Here is a 24,099-nt window from a genome sequence, read left to right as displayed (position 1 = left end):
TTTTTTTCAATTGAAAGTAAGGAGTGACATGACGACTTAAAAATTAGAGAAATTATTACGCATGCGAGGAGGCTAATCTCCTCTCCAATACGCCCTTCTCGCTAAAGGTTTTTATGGCACTTGGTATTGACCAAGTGACATATAGCGATCGCCAGTTCTGTCGGTCTGTCTGTCGATCCCGGTTTTGCTACTTTAGGCTCATCCAGGTAAGCTAGGACAATGAAATTTGGCAGGCGTATCAGGGACCAGACCAAATTAAATTAGAAATATTCGTTTTGCTGATTTAACCATCTTGGGGGAGTGGGGGCCGGTGAATTCGGAAAAAAATAGAAAAATGAAGTATTTTTAGCTTACGAACGGGTGATGGGATCTTAATGAAATTTAATGTTTGGAAGGATACCGTGTCTCAGAGCTATAATTTTAAATCTAGACCAGATCCAGCGACATTGGGGGAGTTGAAGGGGAACCTAAAATCTTGGAAAACGCTTAGAGTGAAGGGATCGGGATGAAACTTGGTAGGAAAAATAAGCAGAAGTCCTAGATACTTGATTGAAATAACTGGAACGGATCTACTCTGTTTGATGGAGTTGGGGGGTTAATTGTGAAAAAAAATGAGGTATTTTTAACTTACGAAGGAATGATCGCATTTTAATGAAATTTCATATTTAGAAGGACCTCGTAACCTACATCTCTTATTTTAAATTCTGACCGGATCCAGAGTCACTGGGGGGGGGGACTGGGAAAGTTGGAGAACGCTTAAAGTGGAGATATCAGGATGAAACTTTGTGGGAAGAATAAGCACAAGTCCAATATACGTGACTGACATAACCGGACCAGATCCGCTCTCTTTGGTGGAGTTGGGGGGATGGAGGGGTAACTCGGAAAATTTGGAAGAAATGAGGTATTTGTAACTTACGAACGGGTGATCAGATCCTAATGAAATGTGATATTTAGAAGGATCCTTTGCTTTGGAGCTCTCATTTTAAATCCCGACAAGATCTGGTGACATTGTGGGAGTTGGAGGGGGAAACCGGAAAATTGATGTATCTTTATCTTACGAATGGATGATCGGATCTTAAAGAAACTTGATATATAGAAGGATCTTATGTCTCAGATAATCCATTTTTAATTCGAATCGGATTTGAGGACATAGGGGGTTGTAGGAGAGAAACAGAAATCTTCGGAACCGGAAATCTTGGAAAACGCTTAGAGTGGTGAGATCGGGATGAAACTTGATGGGAAAAATTACCACAAGCTATAGATACGTGAGTGACATAATTGGTGCGGATCTGTTCTCTTTGGGGGAGCTGGGGGGTGTTAATTTGGAAAAATTAGAAAAATTGAGGTATATTTAACTTAAGAACGGGTGACCGGATCTTAATGAAATTTAATATTAAGAAGGAAGTCATGTCTCAGAGCTCTTATTTCAAATCCCGACCAGATCTGTTGACATTGGGGGAGTTGAAAGGGAAACCGGAAATCTTGGAAAACGTTTAGAGTGGAGAAATCGGGATGAAACTTGGTGGGTAGAATAAGCAGATGTCGAATACGTGATTAACCTAACCGTACTGGATCCGCTCTCTTGGGGGGAGTTTGGGGTGAGTTTCAGTGCTTTGGCGAATTTGGTCCTTCTGGTTGTGCTAGGACGATGAAAATTGGTAGGCGTGTCAGAGAGCTGCAAAAATTTACTTTATAAACTTGTTTTCCTCGATTCGATCATATTTGGGGGCTAAAGGGAGAGGAAAAATTAGAAAAAATGAGGTATTTATAACTTGCGATTGGGTGATCGGATCTTAATGAATTTTGATATTTAGAAGGACCTCGTGACTCAGAGCTCTTATTTTAAATGCCGAGTGGCTTTAAGCCTCTGATTTTCCTTTAAAATCAATCTATTAATTCTTACAATTTTGCTAGAGCTCACACCATATGAGCTCTTGGCTCTTCCGGCCTCGTCACAAGTGCCATATGAGCTCTTAGCTCCTGTTTCCTATAACTTTAATTAAAAAAACTTATCAAATAGTTCATGGTAACGAATTGTAAATAATGATGGAGTCGGCTCAATAGTAACCAAAATTAATTGCACCATCAAAAGAATCAGCTTTTTACGCTGATTTCAAATATACAAAAAAAAAAGTTTCTGGTTGAGGGATTTGCGCTTGGAGTGGGTTATCATAGGGAAGATCCTTTGGGAAGGAAATTTTCGGGCAGTAAATTTTCCTGGGAAAATTAACACTTAAAGAGCAACATTTAAACTCTAAACGACAAAAATTATTTTGTTTATGAAGGGGTGCCCCCCTCCTCAATACCTTACCCAGAAGTTTGACTGTTTTTCCCAGTTTTTTTTTAAGAACGGCCACTGAAACACAGTAATTAGAATAGGAAGTTTTTTTTTAATTGCTAAAAGCTTTACCGTAAAGAGTAAGGTTTTTAGAAGGAGGGTAACCATTCATATATGAAATTATTTATGTTTTAGTTTTAATGCTGCTCCTTATTTTCACAAAAAAAAAAACACTTGTTTATTTTATTAAGTATTCGTGTTAATTATTTTGACCAAGCTATCATTCCATCCATCCAAAGGACCAAAAGAAGGGCAGGTTGTCCCCAAGTTGCCTAGAAAGGGATCTTACGAAGGATTGACCGTAATTGGAACCCCCTTTCTTATTTTTTTTTGTTTGTTTGTTTTATTTTGCCGAATTTGTTTAGGATGTAAGAGATAGAGGGTAGACTAGACATTCCTAAAAAAAGGACGACAGAAGAACCTTATTTCTCATTTTCATACTTTGATAATTGTTCAAAGATTTTATAGAGTGGGGGAGGAGTGTTGCATCTCCTGCGTCAACTGGTAGAGCTCATTTAAAGAAAAATACTCCCTTAAGTGGGTTTAGTTTATGTAAAACAAAACTCATTTAAAACGAATAAAAAATCATTTTAAGTTTCCTTTATAAAGTTTTTATATAAAAAAGAGCTTGTCAGACTAACCGTGTTTCAAACAATGAGCTGTACGAAAAAATTGGATGTTATGTAGCTTTAAAGTGATGGAATGACAGAAAAGTTGAGATGGCTAGGACACGTGTTGCAAATGAAAGATGGCGGATATTCACATATTCTCCTTTTCAGCCATTCATCCGGGACCTAGCGAAAAGGAGGTCGTCCCCAATATAATTGGGGGAGGTCATATGGAAGGTTTTAAGGGAAATTAGAAATTATTGACTGAGATCAAAAAGGGAGGCTTTAGTTATGTCAGACGGAGGAGGAGCGTGCCTAGCTACGTTGGTATTAGGCAATTTGGTCCTGAAGTGAGTTTGAGCACATGTAAAGAATTCACAAAAAATAGTGATAAGAAATGGCTTCAAACCCAATAGTCTCATTTTTTCCAATAGTCTCATTTCCAATAGTCTCATTTTTTCTACATAGCAACTCGAACTTCCTTTCAAACAGTTCGTGGTAACCAACTGTAGTAAGGAGTGACCCGGCTCAATAGTAATCGAAACTCTAAAAAATGGAATTTTGATACTAATAGATACATCAAAAGAATTGGATTTTTATGATGGTTTTAGATGTATACGTTTAATCAAATCTAGTCTTGCCTATCAAAAGTTACGAGCCTGAGAAAATGTGTCTTATTTTGGAAAATAGGGGGAACACCCCCTGAAAGTCATATAATCTTAACAAAAATCACAAAGTCGCATTCAGTGTATCAGAGAACCCTACTGTAGAAGTTTCAAGCTCTAATCTACAAAAATCTGGAATTTCGTATTTTTGCTAGAAGATCGATCACAGGTTTGTGTTTAATTGTTTTCTTTTTTCTTTTTTTTCCAGGGGTGATCGTATCGACCCAGTGGTGCTAGGATTTCTTGAGAAGGCTCATTCTAAAGGAAACAAAAAGTTCAATTACCTTTTTTAAGTGATCAAAAAATTGGAGGGTACCTAGGACCCCTCCCACGCTCATTTTTTCCTACAGTCAACGCATCAAAATTTTGAGATAGCCATTTTTTCTAGCATAGTCCAAAAACCTATAACAATGTCTTTGGGGACGAATTCCTCCCCAAAGTCCAAGGGGGAGGGGCTACAAGTTGCAAAATTTGACCAGTGTTTAAATATATTAATGGATATTGGGAAGTGTATAGACATTTTCAGGGGGATTGTTTTGGTTAGAAGGGGGGTTAAGGGGAGGGGGTCACGTGGGAGGATCTTTCCATGGAGGAATTTGTCATGGGGGAAGATGACTTCCATGAAGAGGGTGCAAAATATTCTACCACTATTTAAAAAAAAAAAACAATGAAAAAAATATGGAAAAGTTTTTTCAACTGAAAGTAAGGAACAGCATTAAAACTTAAAACGGAATGAAATTGTTACGCTTAACTTGGGTTCTATTCTAAATACTCCAAGGAGATCCTCCTTGGATCTCCTCCTAAATACCTCGCTCTTTACGCATTTTTAATTCGTTAAAGTATTTTTAGTAACTTCAATTATTTATTCTACGGCCTTTGTGATTCAGGGGTCATTCTTAAAGAATTAGGACAAAATTTAAGCTTTGGTGTAAAGAGAGAATTTTTAACGAGGCGTAAACCCCTCTCGTATACGTAATAAAAATATACAAATACAGAAGTTCGTTACGTAAGTTAATGCTTAAGTTACCTATATTTTCTACTAATAAAAGCGTTCGTAAAAAATTGGAAGTTCTAGTTGCCTTTTAAAATTGGAGAAAGATTGGAGGGCAACTAGGCCTCCTCCCCCACCCCTTTTTTCTCAAAATCTCCCGACCAAAACTAAGAGAAAGCCATTTAGAAAAAAATTAATATTCAAATTGCGTTTTAATTATTCATGTGCGGAGAGCCAAAAACTGTATTAATTAAAAAACTTTCAGAAATAAAATGAAAAAAAAAACAAGTTTTTTTAATTGAAAGTAAGGAGCGACATTAAAACATAAAAAGAAAAGAAATTACTTCGTATTTGAAAGGGGCTGCTTCCTCATCAACGCCCCGCTCTTTACGCTAAAGCTTGACTCTTTCTCTCAACTCTACTTTTTAAAACAGTAAAAAACTTTAGCGTAAAGAGCGGGGCGTTGATGAGGAAGCAGCCCCTTTCATATACGAAGTAATTTCTGTTCGTTTTTAGTTTTAATGTTGCTCCTTACTTTCAGTTAAAAAAACTTGTTTTTTTTTAAATTTAATTTCTGGACGTTTTTGAATCAATGCATGTTTTGATTTTGGCTCTCCGCAGAGGAATAATTAAAACAAAATTTGCATATTAATTTTTTCGTTTAAATGGCTTTCTAATAGTATTGATCGAATGATTTTGAGAAAAAAGGTAGCGGGGGAGGAAGCCTAGTTGCCCGCCGATTTTTTGGTTACTTAAAAAGGCAAATAGAACTTTCAATTTTTTACAAATGTTTTTATTAGTAAAATATATACGTAACTTATAAATTAGCTTACGTAACGAACCTTTTGTATTATCATGTTTTTATTTTATATATGAGGGGGTCACCCCCTCGTCAGTACCTCGCTCTTTACACTAAAGCAAGCATTTTGTCATAATTCATTAAGAATGACCCCTGAATCACAAAAGCCGGAGAATAAATAGTTGAAATTACTAAAAATACTTTAGCGTAAAGAGCGAGGCATTAGGAAGAGGTGAGCCCCTTATATGTGTAATAACTTATGTTCGTTTTAAGTTTTGATGCTGCTCCTTACTTCCATTTGAAAAAACTTTTTCAGATTTATTTTTTCATTGTTTTTTTTTTAGTAATGCTAGAAAATCCTGCGCTCCCTTCATGGAAATTTTCTTCCCCCATAACAAATTCCTCGATGGAAAGCTCCCCCGTCATATACCCCTCTTCTCAACCCCTCCCCCAACCAAAATATCCCCTGATATGTAAGCACTGATCAAAGTTCGTAACTTGTAGCCCTTCCCACGGGGACTGTGGGGGAGTAAGTCGTCCCCAAAGACATAGTTATAAGGTTTTTCGACTATGCTGAATAAAATGGCAATCTCAGATTTTTCATAGGCTGACTTTGGGAAAATAATTAGCGTGGGAGGGGGCCTAGGTGCCCTCAAATTTTTTTGGTCACTTAAAAAGGGCACTAAAACTTTTTATTTCCGTTAGAATTAGCCCTCTTACAACATTCTACGACCACTGGGTGGATACGATCACCCCTGGAAAAACAAACAAATAAACTCGCAGTTCTCTGATACGCTGAATCTGATGGTGTGATTTTCGTTAAGATTATATGGCTGTTAGGGGTTGTTTTCCCGTATTTTCTAAAATAAGGCAAATTTTCTCAGGCTCGTAACTTTTGATGGGTAAGACTAAACTTGATTAAACTTATATATTTAAAATCAACATTAAATGCAATTCTTTTGATGTAGCTATTGATATCAAAATCCCATTTTTTAGAGTTTTAGTTACTATTGAGCCGGGTCGCTCCTTACTACAGTTCGTTACCACGAACTGTTTGATACCCTTGAATTAAATTATGTGATTTGATTTTTATGGCTCTATCTCTAACGAATGAAATCTAAAAGATATCCATTAATATCTTTTTATTCATTAACATTTGAACTTTTTAATCGCCAACAGGAGAAACCCTTGCATCAATGACGGATTTGTCTCAATCACAAATAACAATACTTGTTGACAAGCTGCATTTATTAAGTATTACCTATCTGCAAATATCGCAATTATGATTGTTGATGCCCTTCATTTTCTGAATTTTTAAATCATAAATTGTCAATACCAGAAGATATATGTAAAAATACAGTCCATCTCTTAGGGAGGAACAGGAGATTATTTTCGAGTTTTTATCTTCTATAGAGATTTTAGAGTATCTAGCTTTTAGTTTGGGGTGGTGGGATTTCATCCTTTGTGGAGTCTCATCCGCTTTGCCCCGTGTGTGACTAATAGTTGATCTTTGTTGAAATATTTTCCAAAAAAACTGCTGAAATGTTTTAAAGTTTTTTTTGTTCGTTCTTCCAGAGGCGCATCATGATAGTAAGCTGAGGTGTAATTGTGCTGGTTTTCATTTTGAAGGTCAATTTGTTCTTTAAAATTAATTTAAAAAAAACTAATTTTTTTAGCTGAAAGTAAGGAGCGACATTAAAACTTAAAACCAACAGAAATTACTCCGTATATAAAATGGGTTGTCCCCTCCGCAATCCCTCGCTCTTTACGCTAAAGCTTTTAATTGTTTTAAAAAGTAGAATTGTGGCAAAGAGTCAAACTTTAGCGTAAAGAGCGAGAGATTCCGGAGGGGACAACCCATTTTATCTACGGAGTAATTTCTGTTCGTTTCAAGTTTTAATGTCGCTCCTTACTTTCAATTAAAAAAATTAGTTCTTTTTTATTTAATTTCTGAATGTTTTTGAATTAATGCATGTTTGGTTTTGGCTCTCCGCACAGAAATTATTAAAATGAAATTTGTATATTAATTCTTTTTTTGGCTAAATGGCTTTCTCTTAGTTTTGATCAAACGATTTTGAGAAATAAGGGGTAGAGAAGGAGGCCCAGTTGCCCTCCAATTTTTCGGTTGCTTAAAAAGGCAACTAGGACTTTTAATTTTTAACCAACGTTTTTATTAGTAAAAAATATACGTAACTTATAAATTAGCAACTTACGTAACAAACTTTCATAATCTTATATTTTTATTATGTATACAAGGGGGTTTGTATCCTCGTTAATACCTCGCTCTTTACACTAAATCTTACGTTTTGTCCCAATTCTTTAAGAATGACCCCTGAATCAGAAAGGCCGTAGAATAAATAGTTGAAATTAATTACTAAAAATACTTTAGCATAAATAGCGAGGTATTTATCTCCTCCTAAATACCTCGCTCTTTATGCTAAAGTATTTTTAGAACCCCTCATATGCGTAATAATCTCTGTTCGTATTAAGTTTCAATGCTACTCCTTCCTTTCATTTGAAATTACGTTTTCATGTTTATTTTTCATTGTTTTCTTATAGTAATGCTAGAAAATCATGCACCCTTTTCCTTGAGTTTTTCTTCCCCCATGACAGATTCCTCCAAGGAAAGATCCTCCAACAGAGCCCCCTCCCCTCAGCCCCACCCCCCAAACAAAATAAAATCCCCCTGAAAACGTCTGTACACTTCTCAAAATTTTGATCCGTTGACTTTTGGAAAAAATGAGCATGGGAGGGGGCCTAGATGCCCTCCAATTTTTTTGGTCACTTAAAAAGGGCACTAAAGCTTTTCATTTCCGTTAGAATGAGCCCTCTTGCGACATTCTAGGACCACTTGGTCGATACGATGACCACTGGGAAAAAAAAAAAAACAAAAAAAAACAAATAAACACCCACCCATGATTTCTCTTCTGGCAAAAAATACAAAATTCCACATTTTTGTAGATAGGAGCTTGAAACTTCTACAGTAGGGTTCTCTGATACGCTGAATCTGATGGTGTGATTTTCGTTAAGATTTTATGACTTTTAGGGGGTGTTTCCCCCTATTTTCTTAAATAAGGCAAATTCTCTCAGGCTCGTAACTTTTGATGGGTAAGACTAAACTTGATGAAACTTATATATTTAAAATCAGCATTAAAATGCGATTCTTTTGATGTAGCTATTGATATCAAAATTCAATTTTTTAGAGTTTTGGTTACTATTGAGCCGGGTCGCTCCTTACTACAGTTCGTTACCACGAACTGTTTGAAAAGATGACGTCCAGAGTTTGTAATTTTCTGAACTCTGCAAAAGTGACAAGGAAATAGAACCGAACTGAACTGATGCATTTACAATCTAGAATAAACTCGGCTTAGAAACTAAACTAACATCACTTACAGCATTTATTAATGGAAGGCAATGAAGTTCTGCAACCTATATAAGACGGTTGCAATTCTTTGACTCAACTGAAAAGATTCCTTTAATGACATATTTTGTCTCTCTTTTAGGAATCTAACCAAACCAGCCAGTTTAAGCTCAGAAAGACTATCTGATCAGCTTCGTGAACAACGTCTCCTGTCAGCTGACATATCCTCTCACCTACCTTCTTTTGAAAGTATGAACAGTTCAGTCTATGAACTTATCTTAAATCCAGAAAACGCCCGAATATCCAGAAAAATTGATACACGATTGAAAGATTAAATTCAAGATGTGAGAAGGTTCAAGATAAGCAGGGAAGAGGTCTGTGTTCTTGGAAGAGGTTTCTGTTTCCCTTGAAGTTTATTTAATGGCTCAAACCAAAAATGAGGCGGGGTTCGCAAAGGTAAGTCCTTTTGCAGAGGTATCGTATGCTAACAAAATACTTTAGTAGCTACAACCCTGATGATGTAGGACTAGAATAAGGTCAGTACAAAAATATGATTATCAGAAATTTATGAACTGAAAGTACACAATGGCAGACTCTTGGCCAAATTAGAAGATTATAAAATTTATCACTTATTGAAATTTTTAATGTCAAAGCACCATCCTTTTGACAGATAAAACTTCTTTTTTTCTAATTAACAAAAGAGAGTCACTTTGAACATGTGTAGCAACCATAGCCATTTTATTGCCTGAAGATAAGCACCTTAGAATATAGTTTTTTTTTGCGAATTCTTCGAAAGTGAAAAAAAAAACTTAGTATCTATTTCTGCATTTTGCCTTGGAACATAGCCTTTCCGAAGGAACTCTTGTTGTTGGTATTCATAGAATTGCCAATATTTACTTTCCTTTGTTGCGAAAAAAATTAAAACAAAATTACATGAAGTTATGAGTGGTGTAAAGAAGAATCTGTAAAAAAAAAGAGATCATTTCAAGACTATTTTAGGGGGGAAACTGTATTTCTTTGTAAATATTTTTCATTTTCAAGGGGGGGGGGTGGTGCAACTTGAACAAGTCAAGTCTGTTCCCCCTTCTCTTCTTTGTGTGCAAGTATGATCAAGGAGGCACACTCGTGCCTCTATAAAGAGGCGACACACGACAATGTTAAGCGATCTTCGGTTCCAGTGGTCGCAGACGGATGGGGAGGGATGCATTTCGTAGCCCGAGCTCCAACTAAGAAACCTGCAAAATTTCATCCCCCTCCAACTTTTTCTTCATGGGGAAAATCTGGCCGAAAGTTTCGACCTGTCAACCCAAGCCCCCCTTTAACGTTGTCCGATCGGGCTGAAATTCACAAGTTAAGGTCCCCTAGGGCCCAGGAGCTTATCCGCGAAATTTCAGCTTTATCCGATAACTCCTTCCCTGTTATCCAGAAACCACGCATAGCCACTTAAAATTCATTTACTTTTTTTTCCTAGACGCCTACAGGTCACATCCGACATCGGATCTGGGTGTACGAAGACTCATTCGATGCGGAATTCTCCGAGTAATTGCCCATGAAAGTTTCGTAGGAAAATCTTAACCCCCCGAAAGTTTCGACCCTCCAACCCCCCCCCCCTTTTAACGTTGTCCGATCGGGCTGAAATTTATAAGTTAAGGTCCCCTACGGCCCAGGAGCTTATCCGCGAAATTTCAGCTCGATCCGATAACTCCTTCCCTGTTTTCCAGAAACCACCCATTAGCTATTTAATTAACGGATTTCTCTCCATAAGAGCCCATGTTAATTTGAAATTTTTAAAAGCTATTGAGAATTTATATTTACACACATGCAAGTTATTAGCTCAGTTGGTAAAGCGTGAGACTTTTAATCCTCGGGTCAAAGGTTCAAGTCCCTTACGGGCGGTTTTTTTTTCACAACATCAAAAAAATTTTGATAACACCTGGACAGCTTATCATTTGAGAGATAACAGAATATTAGCTTCTTATGAGCAAAAGAAACATTTCGGTCATTCTATCTATTTTTTTTTCTATTTTATACAATGATTTAAAAGCGGGGAGGTTGGGGGGCGGCAGCCACCCAACTTCCTCTCCTAATTCCTCCACGAGGAGTACAGGAATTATTAAATTACATCCACCATGGATTGTAGAAAAACGTACAGAAATAATATGAAAAAAACTTCGTTTTCTTAAAGAGTTAAAGAGGCTGCGTCCCAAAGTCGAACCTTAAAACGTACAGGAATTAGAAGAGGCAGTAAAACCCCCAGCTTTTAAAGACTCTTTTGTACAGGTTTTTTGTTTTTTTGCTAACCCCCCGCTCTTGGCTTCGGAAAGGCCCTCTTTTAATTAACAAAAAATTGAAATGAATGAATAATGGAATAACTTCGAAAAATGTTAAACACAAGAGGACAGGAGAACCATTGCACCGAAACTAGTAATTAGTAACAATGAAGTCCCCCCACAAAAAAAACCTGTACAAAAGAGTCTTTAAAAGCTGGGGGTTTTACTGCCTCTTCTAATTCCTGTACGTTTTAAGGTTCGACTTTGGGACGCAGCCTCTTTAACTCTTTAAGAAAACGAAGTTTTTTTCATATTATTTGAGTTAGAGCCTATGTCAAGTTGACTTAGACTCGACATAAAATTATATGAAACGTATCAAAATATCCAAATACTTTTCATTATTCGGTATATATAACCAGTATTTGAAAATTCTAAATAAGCTTATCGTGGTAGTTTATGTGATTCAACATGGTATTCGAATTATTGTATTAAAGCGTAATAAAATCATTTTTCTAGCAGTTTTTAAATTGATGCGAATTTGTAAGTAAGTAAGGCTTTTCATTTCAAGTAAAATATATGCCTTTGATTTTAACACATTCGTGACAAATATTGCTTAACATTATGTCATATTTTATTACTGATGTATTCCGAATGCAATTAAGTTAAAGTCATTATAAAATAGCTATTACTTTGATATAAAATAAAGCTAATATTCTTGTGCCTTCTAAATAGATATGGGTTGTTAAGTCAGGACTGTTGTTTTAAGTCTATTTCTATAGACCATTGATGCGCAACAGAAGGATTTGAATGACCTCATTGATGAGAATAAGAGTGTTGGTTAGGCCAACATTCAGAGCAGGTTTTAGCCTATGCACTTCGAATTTGTGCTTCAGATAAGAACTGAACATATTAGCGCCGCTAACGGCGCAGCAAAACCCAGAATATTCAAAGCTTTTTTTTATGTACCAAAGACACCAAAATCAATTTTTTTTTATTCACTGGACCCATCATTTTAGGTCTATACATTTAATCACGATTTTCAAAAGAAATTTCTTTTAATTGCTTCACTATTATGAAGTTTTTATGGCAGTATTTTCGTAGTATTCTTTTCGTAGTATTTTCGTCAGTATTCTATGTTGAGTTGTGAAGATATGTGAGCAAAACTTAGCAACGATTAATTCGAATTAGTTATTAATTTATTAATTAGTCAGCTAATGAATATAATTAATTATTCATAAAGTCAATTAATTAGTTAAATTTAGCAACGCTTTTCGTTCATAAAGACTTGACAGTCTTAAACTTCAACATTAACTTAACCAACTAAAACAATTTAATTTTTAAACAGAAAATTAAAATAAAAAATTAAAATAGAAAATTATACAGTCAAAAAACATCTACACTTTGTAAAGCTGTTTGGTGTCACGTGTTCTTTGATTATTTTTTGACATTTTTGATTTTTTTTTTTCTTATTTTGGTCACTTTTACTACCAAAAACTGCATACGAGAGTAAATCGTTTAACAGCCAGCTCTCATTTAAATCTCATCTTCGTTTGCCAGCTGCTGATTTCTGGTCAACAGTGACCACTGAGCCAAAAATTATAAAAATAATTTTAAAACTAGCTAGCAGTTGGATGAAGAGAAAATAGCCTTGAAAATACGACTTTTCGGTTTCTCAGGGTAAGCCTTTTAAGTTCCAGCGTTTGTTAATACTTAATGTTATATTATACACGAAGGATATTTTACTATGTCTCTTGCCGTGTTGATTAATGGCCAAGTCGATCATTATGAGAGCTAAATTAATATAATATCGTCTGATAGCCTAATCACACACAATTTAGTGTCCAAGATGCTGAGTATTTTGGGTGTTTACGAAATCCCTACAAATAACGGCTAAATAACAATCTAAATCATTATCCTCTCCCTTTAAACAAGATATTTTCTGCCCCCACCCCCCTTGACTGGTTTTAGATCTATTCATACCTGAAAACCACGATTTTCTAATAATTCTCCTTTGTGTTTTTTTTTTTTGAAAACTATGAAGTTTTGGGTATTACAACATTTTTTTTTTAGTTTTTTCATGTTGCATACTGAAAATAAAAATGTAAATCTATTAGATTAAATTTAGTATCACTTTTCAACCGTAAAAATTCAAACTTTAATAGTATATATATATATATATATATATATATATATATATATATATATATATATATATATATATACATTTATTTATATATAAACGAGCAATAATTGTATATTTACTGGTATTTATGTATGTATGTACATTTTTTCTCTCTAAAACTGCTCAATATTTTTTCAAAAAATTGGTTTCCAGGGGTATTTTGGTCTAAAAACACCACCTAAATAGGCCAGAAGTTTGAGAAAAATTGTTAAAAGCCTTAATTTTAGAGAGAGAAAAATTATGTGAGTGATGTAATTGTCATGCACCTAGAAGAAAAGAAATCCTTGCAAAGTATTCTCAAATCAAACGGCTGTTTGGGTATGACCCCAAATTCAAATCGATAGTTACGGCCATGGTACTGACACAGTTGCTTATGCTATATCTCGTCAAAAATTGGAGCTGGTACACTGTATTGGGTCTAGCATATTGTTTTGGTGGTGTGATCAACCACTCCCTGATGTTAGCAATTCATGAGATTTCTCACAATTTGGCGTTTGGCCATGCTAGACCAATGGCTAACAAAATTTTTGGAATTTTTGCCAATTTGCCAATTGGCTTGCCTTTTGCCTGCGCTTTTAAGAAGTACCATTTGGAGCATCACAGATACCAGGGTGACGACAAACTCGATAGCGACATACCAACATCACTTGAAACCAAACTGTTTTGTATCACTGGTGGTAAGCTACTCTGGCTGTTCCTCCAGCCCCTTTTCTATGCTCTACGACCCGTATTCACCCGACCTCGCTCTCATACCAAGCTAGAACTTTTCAACACGGTCTTGCAACTGTCATTCAATTTTGCAGTCTTCTATTTCCTTGGCGCAAAGAGCTTAGTGTACATGCTTGGTGGTTCTCTGCTTGCTATGGGAGTTCACCCAGTAGCTGGGCACTTTATTAGCGAGCATTACATGTTTAAGAAGGGCTCTGAAACGTATTCTTATTATGGTCTGTTAAACTGGATTACGTTCAACGTTGGCTATCATAATGAGCATCATGATTTTCCTGCAGTTCCATGCTCGAGGCTTCCTCAGGTATGAGCAATAGCACCAGAATACCATGATACACTACCGCATCACGATTCCTGGGTAAAGGTTCTATTTGATTTTGTCATGGATCCCGATGTTGGCCTCTACGCTCTTGTCAAGAGGCAGGCCCATGGATTAGCCGTGGATAACTCTAAAAAGAGTTTGTGATTTTGCTAATAACTAGTCTAGTGATACCAAATGGACCACTTTTATCATTTATTTTCTTTTATTTATTTTTATTTTCCACTGCCATAATTTCTTATATATTCGAACAAAACTGTGAAGTTCGTTGCAGTAGTTATGCCCAAACCATACTGTAGTCGCGTTTCTCGACCAAATCAAAATTGCGCTTGATTACAGCGCCAACTATGTATCCTGTTCCTAATATCTCTGCTTAAATCTGAGTCTACTCTCAAGCATAAAATCCGTGATTGACCAATTAGATTCAAGAGTTAAGGCATAACTTATTAAAATTAGAAAAAAAGCAAGTTAGGAACAACAGTTTCTGTATCTGTATCAAGGGGTTAATTAGAAGTTACAGACATAGTTTTGGTTGAGAATAATTGTAGAAAAAATTTATTTTGATTATTAATAATTAGTTAATAATAATTATTGATTCTATTAATGCTTTTCAGATTAATTTTTTTTGTCGTTTGAGCTTGCGCTTCCTAAATCCATCTATAATGTTAAAATCAAGAGAAAGTCCATGTCATTCATAAAACTTGGCGTTCTATTCGAAAGGTTTGACTATGATATTGCTCTTTACTTCATCAATATCATCCATGAAATTTTGGTTTGGCTTTTTAAATTAGAAATAAGGAATCTAAATGGGATTTCTGAAAGGATGAAATAGAGATTTTTTTTCAGTGAGGATAAAACTACCTCTTCTCTAAAAAAAAAAAAAAAAAAAAAATTCATTTCTTATTAATTTTCATATAGCCAATTGAAAAAGTTCCTAGAAATCTTTTCATCCTTCAAGGAAAATAATTGTTTTTACTTGCAGCCTCTCCTGTCCTCCTTGCTCGTCTCCACCCTTTCTTGTAAACGCTTTATCATTTAGGGTTGCTTATATACCGGAAAACCAGGTGGAATTTCACCCCAGCATTTCTAATAGGCAAGAAGCTTAGGAGTGAACGGTCGAAGTTGAACATGTTGGTTTGTGTGTAATACTAAAACTACTTTATAATGGAAATAAATGTTAATCTAGTGATGTCAAACGGACCACTTGTGGTCTTTATTTGTGCTATTTATTTTTACATTTATTATCTTTTGTTATTGTTTAATTAACGTTGCTGTCAAAATGTTTGATTTAGACTCGGGTTTTCTACCATTTGTCACTCTCCAAACCAGTGGCTTGGTTAACAAATTTTCATTTGTTAACAAAATTATGTTCAATTTATTAATTAATTAATAAGTTATTTTTATTTATTATTTTTAAGTTATAGATTATTAGGTTTTAGTAATTGTTTTAATCTAATTATTGTTGTTTAGTTATATTTCATTTTTTGTTCATTTTATTTTCTTGGTTAATAATCAATTATTTATTTACAAACAAAGATTTACAAACATATTTATTTATAACAAAGAGAAAACAATACTACATTGCGGGGGAAATTTATAGAGTTATTGCAAATTGAACAAAAGTTAAAAGATCAGCATGGCATTTACAATTTTTTGTAATATACTTGTGTATTTTCTGGAATATAGCGGCAGAATCACATTAATTCCCAAACTGGTTGCATATCTGAAGAAAGATGGAATTCGATATCGGACCTTATTCTTCTTGGTTGCGTATCTGACAATACAGTTCGCAAAAGAATACTACAGAAAAAGAATGCAAAACAGTCTCAATCCAGTTTGCAAAGCAGTATTATAGAAAAAGAATGGAAAACAGAGGCAGATCTCTCAGTAAGTTTGACAAATATTTTGAATCGTTTAAATGTTTCAGTTTGTTTTGACTATTTTGATTTAAGAACTTTTTTATGCTATTTCAAACTATATCCATCGTTTTACTCAGAAATTAAATCTACCCTTTAAGATAATACGGAACAAAAACCTAAGCATAAAGAGATTTGCCCTAAGGAGAACGGGTCCTCTTCCCCAATAAAGCACATCATAATTTTTGTTTGTTTTAAGTTTTGCTCCTTTCAGTTGAAACACTTTTTTTTAAATCTCTTATCGTAACTCAAATAATCCTGAAAAACCAACTTTTCCTTTATAAAAATTTCCTCCCCAGAGAAAATTCCTCAAAGTAAAACTGTCCTCGCGTAAAATACCTGCTATCCAAGCATGTGGAGGATAACCCTTGGAAAATTCCCTCCTCGCTAAAAAAAAAAAAAAATTCTCGGGAAAACCAACGTCTTAAGTGTAGTATTTTATATCAGGCTTTAAGTCATTATTTCCTTTTTTCATTTCATTATTTTTCTTTTTTTTCCCGAAAAAAATTTAAGATTAATTTTTTTTTGAACTTGGAACCTTTTGATTTACATTAAAACCCTCAATTACAAGGGTATCAACTGTGCGTACATTTGAACAGTAATGCGTCTGAACAATATAAACAAATATCGCAACTTACAGCCCATTCCCTAGAAACTAAGAGAGGGAGGGGGTTATTTTGTCCCCAAGAGTATATTTTTGAGCCAACAATCTATTCGGAACAAAATAGCTATCTCAAAATTTTCATCGGACAACTTTGTGGGAGGGGCCTTATGCGGAGGTTCAAGACGATCGCCCCTGGAAAAAACCCAAATAAACACGCATCTGTCTGTGTGATTCCCAAAATGCAAAATTTCATAACATGGCACAACTAATATGTATATATATATATATATATATATATATATATATATATATATATATATATATATATATATATATATATATATATATATATATATACATATATATATATATATATATATATATATATATATATATATATATATATATATATATATATATATATATATATATATAAATATATATATATATATATATATATATATATATATATATATATATATATATATACATATATATGTATATTTATATATATATATATATATATATATATATATATATATATATATATATATATATATATATATATATATATATATGTATATGTATATATATATATATATATATATATCTATATATATAAAAATAAGTTGTCTGTGGATCTGTGGATCGTGGATCAGGTGACGTCATGTTTCGGCTGACGTCATGAAATTAGTTGCCATGATTTTTGCTTTGAAGGTGACGTCATTCAAGTTATATAAGACATATGTTCGCGTATAATTCTATTAATGTTTAAGTTTACAATGACTAATGAAGATCCTCAAAGAGTCTATGCCAAAAAACTTGCTGCTGATAGAGAAAGTCAGAAAAGAAAGCGTGACGAGGAATCAAAAGAACAGCAAGGAAACAGGCTTGAGGCTAAAGAACGCAAAACCGCGCAGTTAGATGAAGATCCACCTGGACAGCGAGAGTCAAAACATATTAAAACTGAAAATGATAGCGATGATGATTGGGTTTGGGATTTTGACTTGGATAAGGTCATCAATGACTTCCAGATTTTAGTTAAAAAACAAAGGTTCGGCGATATGTATTTCATAGTGAAGCTGAAAAATAAAGAAGAAAAAGAAAACTGAAAAAAGAAAAAGAGAAATTACAGACTGGGATACCGGGACACAAATGACGACCGGGACACAGGGAATATAAATGACGACCAGGACACAGGTATTTAAGAATATCGTTCAAAGACAAATTTTTAATTGTAAGAAGACCGTTGAAAGAGAAATTTCTAATTGTAAAATGACTGAAAAACCTACAATGGCAACGGTACCACCATCGAAGTAGATAACCAGTGGGTTTACGGCCAACCTACCATCTTCAAAGATACCACGATAGGAAGACTCTACACCGTTCACCCCAATCAACATGAATGCTTCTTTCTACGCCTGCTTTTGGTGAATGTACCCGGTCCGACATCCTTTGAGTATTTGAGAACTGTAAACGGTACTATACATGACACTTACCGTAGTTCATGCAAAGCTCTGAATTTATTGGAGAATGACCAACACTGGGATAACTGCATCAATGACGCGTGCGAAACGTCAACCCCAAGTCAAATTCGTACACTTGCTCTCCATCAGCTCCTACAGAGTTATGGGAAAAATATAAGTCAAAAATGTCCGAAGATATACTCCATCGAAAACAGTTAGAGACGTCAGAAATGACTTTTGATTTTACATCAGAAATTTATAACGACACTTTAGTTATTATAGAAGATTTGTGCGTACGTATGGCAAACAAACCTCTTCAGGATTTGGGACTGCCTTCACCTAACCGTATCGCTGCTGTTTCGACATGTGTAGAATTGGATCGTGAACAAAGTTACAGTACGAGTGATCTATTGTCGTATGTACAAAATAACATTTACAAGTTAACGTCGGAACAAAAAGACATTTATGATACGATAGACTCAATTTCAGGACGTATACAACTACCTGCTGATTTCTGTAGTTTAGTGACGTCCAAAAATGAATTGATTGAAAAAGTATTTCCGAATATTCTAAAAAATTATAAAAATAATAAATGGCTTTTAGTTATTATAGAAGATTTGTGCGTACGTATGGCAAACAAACCTCTTCAGGATTTGGGAATGCCTTCACCTAACCGTATCGCTGCTGTTTCGACATGTGTAGAATTGGATCGTGAACAAAGTTACAGTACGAGTGATCTATTGTCGTATGTACAAAATAACATTTACAAGTTAACGTCGGAACAAAAAGACATTTATGATACGATAGACTCAATTTCAGGACGTATACAACTACCTGCTGATTTCTGTAGTTTAGTGACGTTCAAAAATGAATTGATTGAAAAAGTATTTCCGAATATTCTAAGAAATTATAAAAATAATAAATGGCTAAGTGAAAGAGCGATTCTCGCACCCAAAAATATAGACGTCCACGAAATCAACAATATTGTTTTGACCAAGATTCAAGACCAGGCAGTCCTTTGCAAGTCAGTCGACACAGTTTTGGAACCAAATGAAGCGGTTAATTATCCATCTGAATTTTTAAATTCCATATATCTTTCAGGGTTTCCACCACACGTGCTACAACTAAAAATAGGCGACCCACCAAAGCTTTGCAATGGCACGCGACTTGCCGTAAAAAAAAACAATGGAAAGCCTAATAAAGGCGACAATCTTGACAGGGCATTTTGAGGGTAAAGCTGTTCTTATTCCTCGCATTCCCATGATTCCAACGGATCTGCCTTTTCAATTTAAAAGATTGCAATTCCCAATTCGATTAGCATTTGCAATCACCATTAACAAAGCTCAAGGTCAATCATTAGAAAAATGTGGTATAGATCTTAATACTGATTGTTTTTCCCATGGACAATTGTACGTTGCATGTTCGAGGGTCGGTAAACCTGACAATCTATTTATATGCAGCGACAATTGGACAGCGAAGAATGTTGTATATTCGCAAGTTTTACGCAGTTAATTTGTATTGTATCCATCTATCTATCTATCTATATAAAAACGAGTTGTGTGTATGCATGTTTGTTTGTTTGTAAAAAGAGCGTTTGCATATGACGTCATTATTAGTGCATACGGCTTTGTATATGCACAGACAATGGGAAAGCCAAGAATGTTGTATATTCGCAATTTTTACGTAGCTTAACTCCTGCAGACGAAATGAATGCTTGCCTGAAAAATTCTAATTTATGGGCACACGTAAAAATATTAAAATTAACTACAAATATGCGTGTCCGATTGCAAAACAATGATTCTGGTCAAACATTTTCAGATCAATTGCTGGCAATTGGAAACGGAAAGCTTCCAGTAGTGGGAAAGCCAAAAATGTTGTATATTCGCAATTTTTACGTAGTTTGAAACACATATATAAATCTATCTATATTCACAGGTGGGACACAGGGACACAACTACAATGGCGCGTAACTAATATGGCGCGTAACGACTTAAGCGCGCGGGGGGGCTTGGGTGGGCGCGAAGCGCCCCACCAACTAGGTGTTGGGGTGGCGCGAAGCGCCATCCCAACAGCTAGTATATATATATATATATATATATATATATATATATATATATATATATATATATATATATATATATGTATATATATATATATATACATATATATATATATATATATATATATATATATATATATATATATATATATATATATATATATATATATATATACAATGAAAAGAGAAATCACCAATGCTACAGCACAAACACAAAAAAAAAGACAGAAGGAGAAAAGGAAGACTGTTTTCCTAAATTAGTGATTAATATAGACCAACACTTGAATGAGGCCTTAACCCTACTCATCCATACAATCACATAAGTCAAACAGCATAGCCACACACAATCAACCATAAAGAATAATCCATGGACAGGCAGTCATGTCGTCAATAAGTATAAGTCGTCATTTACCAAACAATAGAAAAATAATATAGACAAATAATTCAGAGGCAACACCCAACATAAGGGCTCATCAGGAGAATACACTGGCCTATATAGGGTTTCGCCACTCTAAATTCTCTACCCAGCACAGTGTTGTGGCTACCACAGAATATCCATGGCATCCCCGCGTCAGGTATCACCCCCAAAATACATGCCTATGAAAAAAAAACAGCAAATGAAAAACAACCAAGTAAAACCAAAACAAGCTTATCCTGTTAATATATCCCTCCCTTTAGCAACAATAGGTAAACTAAATATTATAAATTTTACCAAATCACAAATATTAACACATTGCAAAAACCCTGGATGAACTAAACAGTTATAGAATTCATCTTTACCATGTGGCTAATTTTTTAGAAAATCCGCTTAATTAGAAACACAATTCAAAATAAATGGCGCTGTGACAACATTTCTTGAACCTCCGAAATTATTTAAAAATTTCTTTAAGTATTTCTAGATAATTCTTTTGATATTTATTTAAAAGTTCGTTATAATGAAAACTAAATTTTTTAAATTGCCAAGTTAATTTATTTGCAGAAAAACCTCTTGATATCAATTTTTGGCTTAAGATTTTACATCTATTTTTAAAATCAATATAATTACTACAAATCCTTGCATAACGAAGTAACTGTGAGAAAAACGCTGAATATGTGATATTTGAGTGTATATTACTTTCAGGGAATGGGAAACTAATCACTTCAAAATCAAAATCATCCGTTTTATTATACATTTTAAAACTTAATTTATTATTATCACAAATATTAATATTTAAATCTAAGAAATGATCTTCATGACCAGCGCCATGACTAGGCTCAAGAATAAGCTCTGATGGATATATATCTTTAGAAATATCAATAAAATCCTTACAATTTAAGACCAAAATATCATCTAAATATCTTTTATTATTTGACAAAGCATGTTTTAAATTAATTGGATTATACTTATCCATCATATATTTATATTCTAGTTGACTTAAAAACAAGTCAGCTATAAATGGGCTGGCATTCCCCCCATGGGAATTCCCATAATTTGCTTGTACAAATCACCCCCAAATCTTATATAAGTATTATATAAAACAAATTCCAATAACTCAAAAATCATATCCAAGCTGTAACATCTCAAGTTAACTGTAGTATTAAAGCAGTTTGTCCATATAGCTTTTTTATTATAAATGTCTATTTTTAAGAACCTTTTACTAGATAAGAGGAAAGATTTCTTGATAACAGTTTTTAAATTATCAAACACTACATTAAGTGATAAATTAGTATACATTGTCGCAAAATCGAAAGACTCAATTCTTTTAGCTGAAACCATTGTTAAAGAATCTATCACCTGCAGTGAATTATTAACACTCCAATATGGATTAAAATTCGAAAATTTTTTAATACCAGAACAATAGGTTTTAAGTTTATTTACAATTTCCTTTAAAATTAAAGAGAGGTCAGTAGCAGCAATGCGGGTTGGACATTTAGCTGCTCCAGCAATAAACCATGGTTTATGGGGATTCTTATGAAATTTTACAGTCCAATATAGGAAAGCGAACTTTTTATCATTGTCATTTATTTTAATATTAAAATTTTTATAAAGTATTTCTTCAGTCTTTTCAATTAAATTCTCATCCTCTATATTTACCTTTTCGTAAACATTAGTTGTGCATAACTCCCTTTTTAAGATTTCACAATACAGCTTCTGACAAATTATGGCAAAATTATTATTAGCTTTATCCACTGGCACAATTACAAATTCATTCTTTAGATTAGCAATTGCTTGTTTAATCTTCGCATTATAAAATAATGATTTAGTGTTACTATTTTTTAAGTTAGAATATATTCTATTTCTTACTCCACTAATAATTAATTTCTTCCAACTTTGAAAACTCTCTTTATTTTTATTCTCTTTCTTACACCACTTATCAATAAATAAATCAAAATCATTTTCCAAGCCATCAAGAACACTCGATGGTTTCAGATGATGAGAAAGATGGAAATTAGCCCCTTTATTCATTATAATTTGAAGATCATCTTGCTTTATTATTGACAAGTCCCCTGTTATAACATGTTTGTAAGTAGGATTTACAAATGGGCCAAGTTGCTTACAATTACAAACCGGTTTCCAATTTATATCACTATCTAGTTTTTTTAGTATTAAATTATAATTAAAAATAATTTGCCCAATAGTTTTTGAAAATTTATAAGTTAAAACTGGACTATCATTATAATTTAGATTACTAGGAAGGGCCTGTTTCACATGCCGCTGATTTAAAATTTTTGGTAAATTAATATCTTCAATCTGCTTACAAGTAAAATTAATAGGTAAATATAATCTGTTATCCTTATTACTAATCTTATCGAACTTCTTCTTTTTTGATATAAATTTCGTTTTAGTTAGAATGCAAATTGTATCACATATTAATTTAAAATTATAATCAAGAGCTGTATTATTCTTAACAATCCAGAAAAGTTTGATTAAATTCCTCTTGGATAAATTATTTAGACACTTTATTACAGAAATCATACCCCTAGATTCAAGTAGCTGGCATAGATCTATAGAAAGCATATGTACATCTAATTCATTTTTTCTATTATTTTTCCTATGTCCGCTCGATCGTTTTTTACGTTTAGTAGGACAAGTAAAAGAAGGAGGGTCCATAAAACCATCAATACATTTAACAACAACATGAGACATGTCACCATATTCTGCTACACGATAATTTAGCCCAAAAGGATAAGCTGTACCAAGAGTATGGATCCAGAAATCCTCCTGTTTACGTAGTCTATTATTCTTCTCTTCTTTATTTAAATTTTCTAATTCTAAATTTTCTAAAATACTGACAGTTATATCTGATATGGAACATTTACCATTATTACAATGTTGAACTAGATGGTTATTAGTTTTTTCATTATTAACTGTTGTCTTATGTCCAGAAAATCTTTTATATATATTATTAGTTGTTTCCCCCACATATTGTAGGCAGCATTTATTACATTCTAATAGGTAAATTACATTGGTTGTTCTACAATTAACATTACCACGTAACTTGCATGCAAAATTTTTATTATACAATGTACTTTTAACAGAAGTCCGAGGGACAAAATGATCTTGGCAAAGAAAACAACGACTTTTACACTTACTAACTTTCAAAAAATCGTTCCGAGTTCCGAGGCTAATATTTGTGTTTTGTTGCATAAAAAGTTATTGAAAATAAATCCAAAACAAACCAACATCCAAATCAAAATCCAACAATCTAAGTCCAAAAAACATGCCAAGGTCAATAGGTCAATAAATCCATAAACAAAAAGATGAAAGAACATGAAATTTGCATAAGTGCCATCTCACCAATAATTAACAATATC

General features: G+C 33.8%; 1 protein-coding gene, 1 long non-coding RNA gene and 1 pseudogene across 12 annotated transcripts in view; all 3 read left to right on the top strand.

The window, feature by feature from the left end:
- The window catches only part of LOC136042072 (uncharacterized), a 522,356-nt gene that overhangs the window by 338,961 nt on the left and 159,296 nt on the right, over positions 1–24,099 (top strand). The gene's annotated exons all lie outside the window — the stretch shown is intronic.
- The window catches only part of LOC136042071 (uncharacterized), an 84,808-nt gene that overhangs the window by 53,064 nt on the left and 7,645 nt on the right, over positions 1–24,099 (top strand). For both annotated transcript variants that reach the window (XR_010621159.1, XR_010621160.1), the window contains exons 4-5: positions 8,905–9,218; positions 15,946–16,146. This is a non-coding gene — a long non-coding RNA (uncharacterized LOC136042071). The remainder of the gene's footprint in view (positions 1–8,904; positions 9,219–15,945; positions 16,147–24,099) is intronic.
- LOC136042074 (sphingolipid delta(4)-desaturase DES1-like) lies at positions 13,474–15,617 on the top strand (annotated as a pseudogene).

The sequence above is a fragment of the Artemia franciscana genome, unplaced genomic scaffold, assembly GCF_032884065.1.
Source record: "Artemia franciscana unplaced genomic scaffold, ASM3288406v1 PGA_scaffold_60, whole genome shotgun sequence".
NCBI lineage: Eukaryota > Metazoa > Arthropoda > Branchiopoda > Anostraca > Artemiidae > Artemia > Artemia franciscana.
Note: the sequence above shows the minus strand (reverse complement) of the source record. Positions and strands in the feature narration are given on the sequence as shown.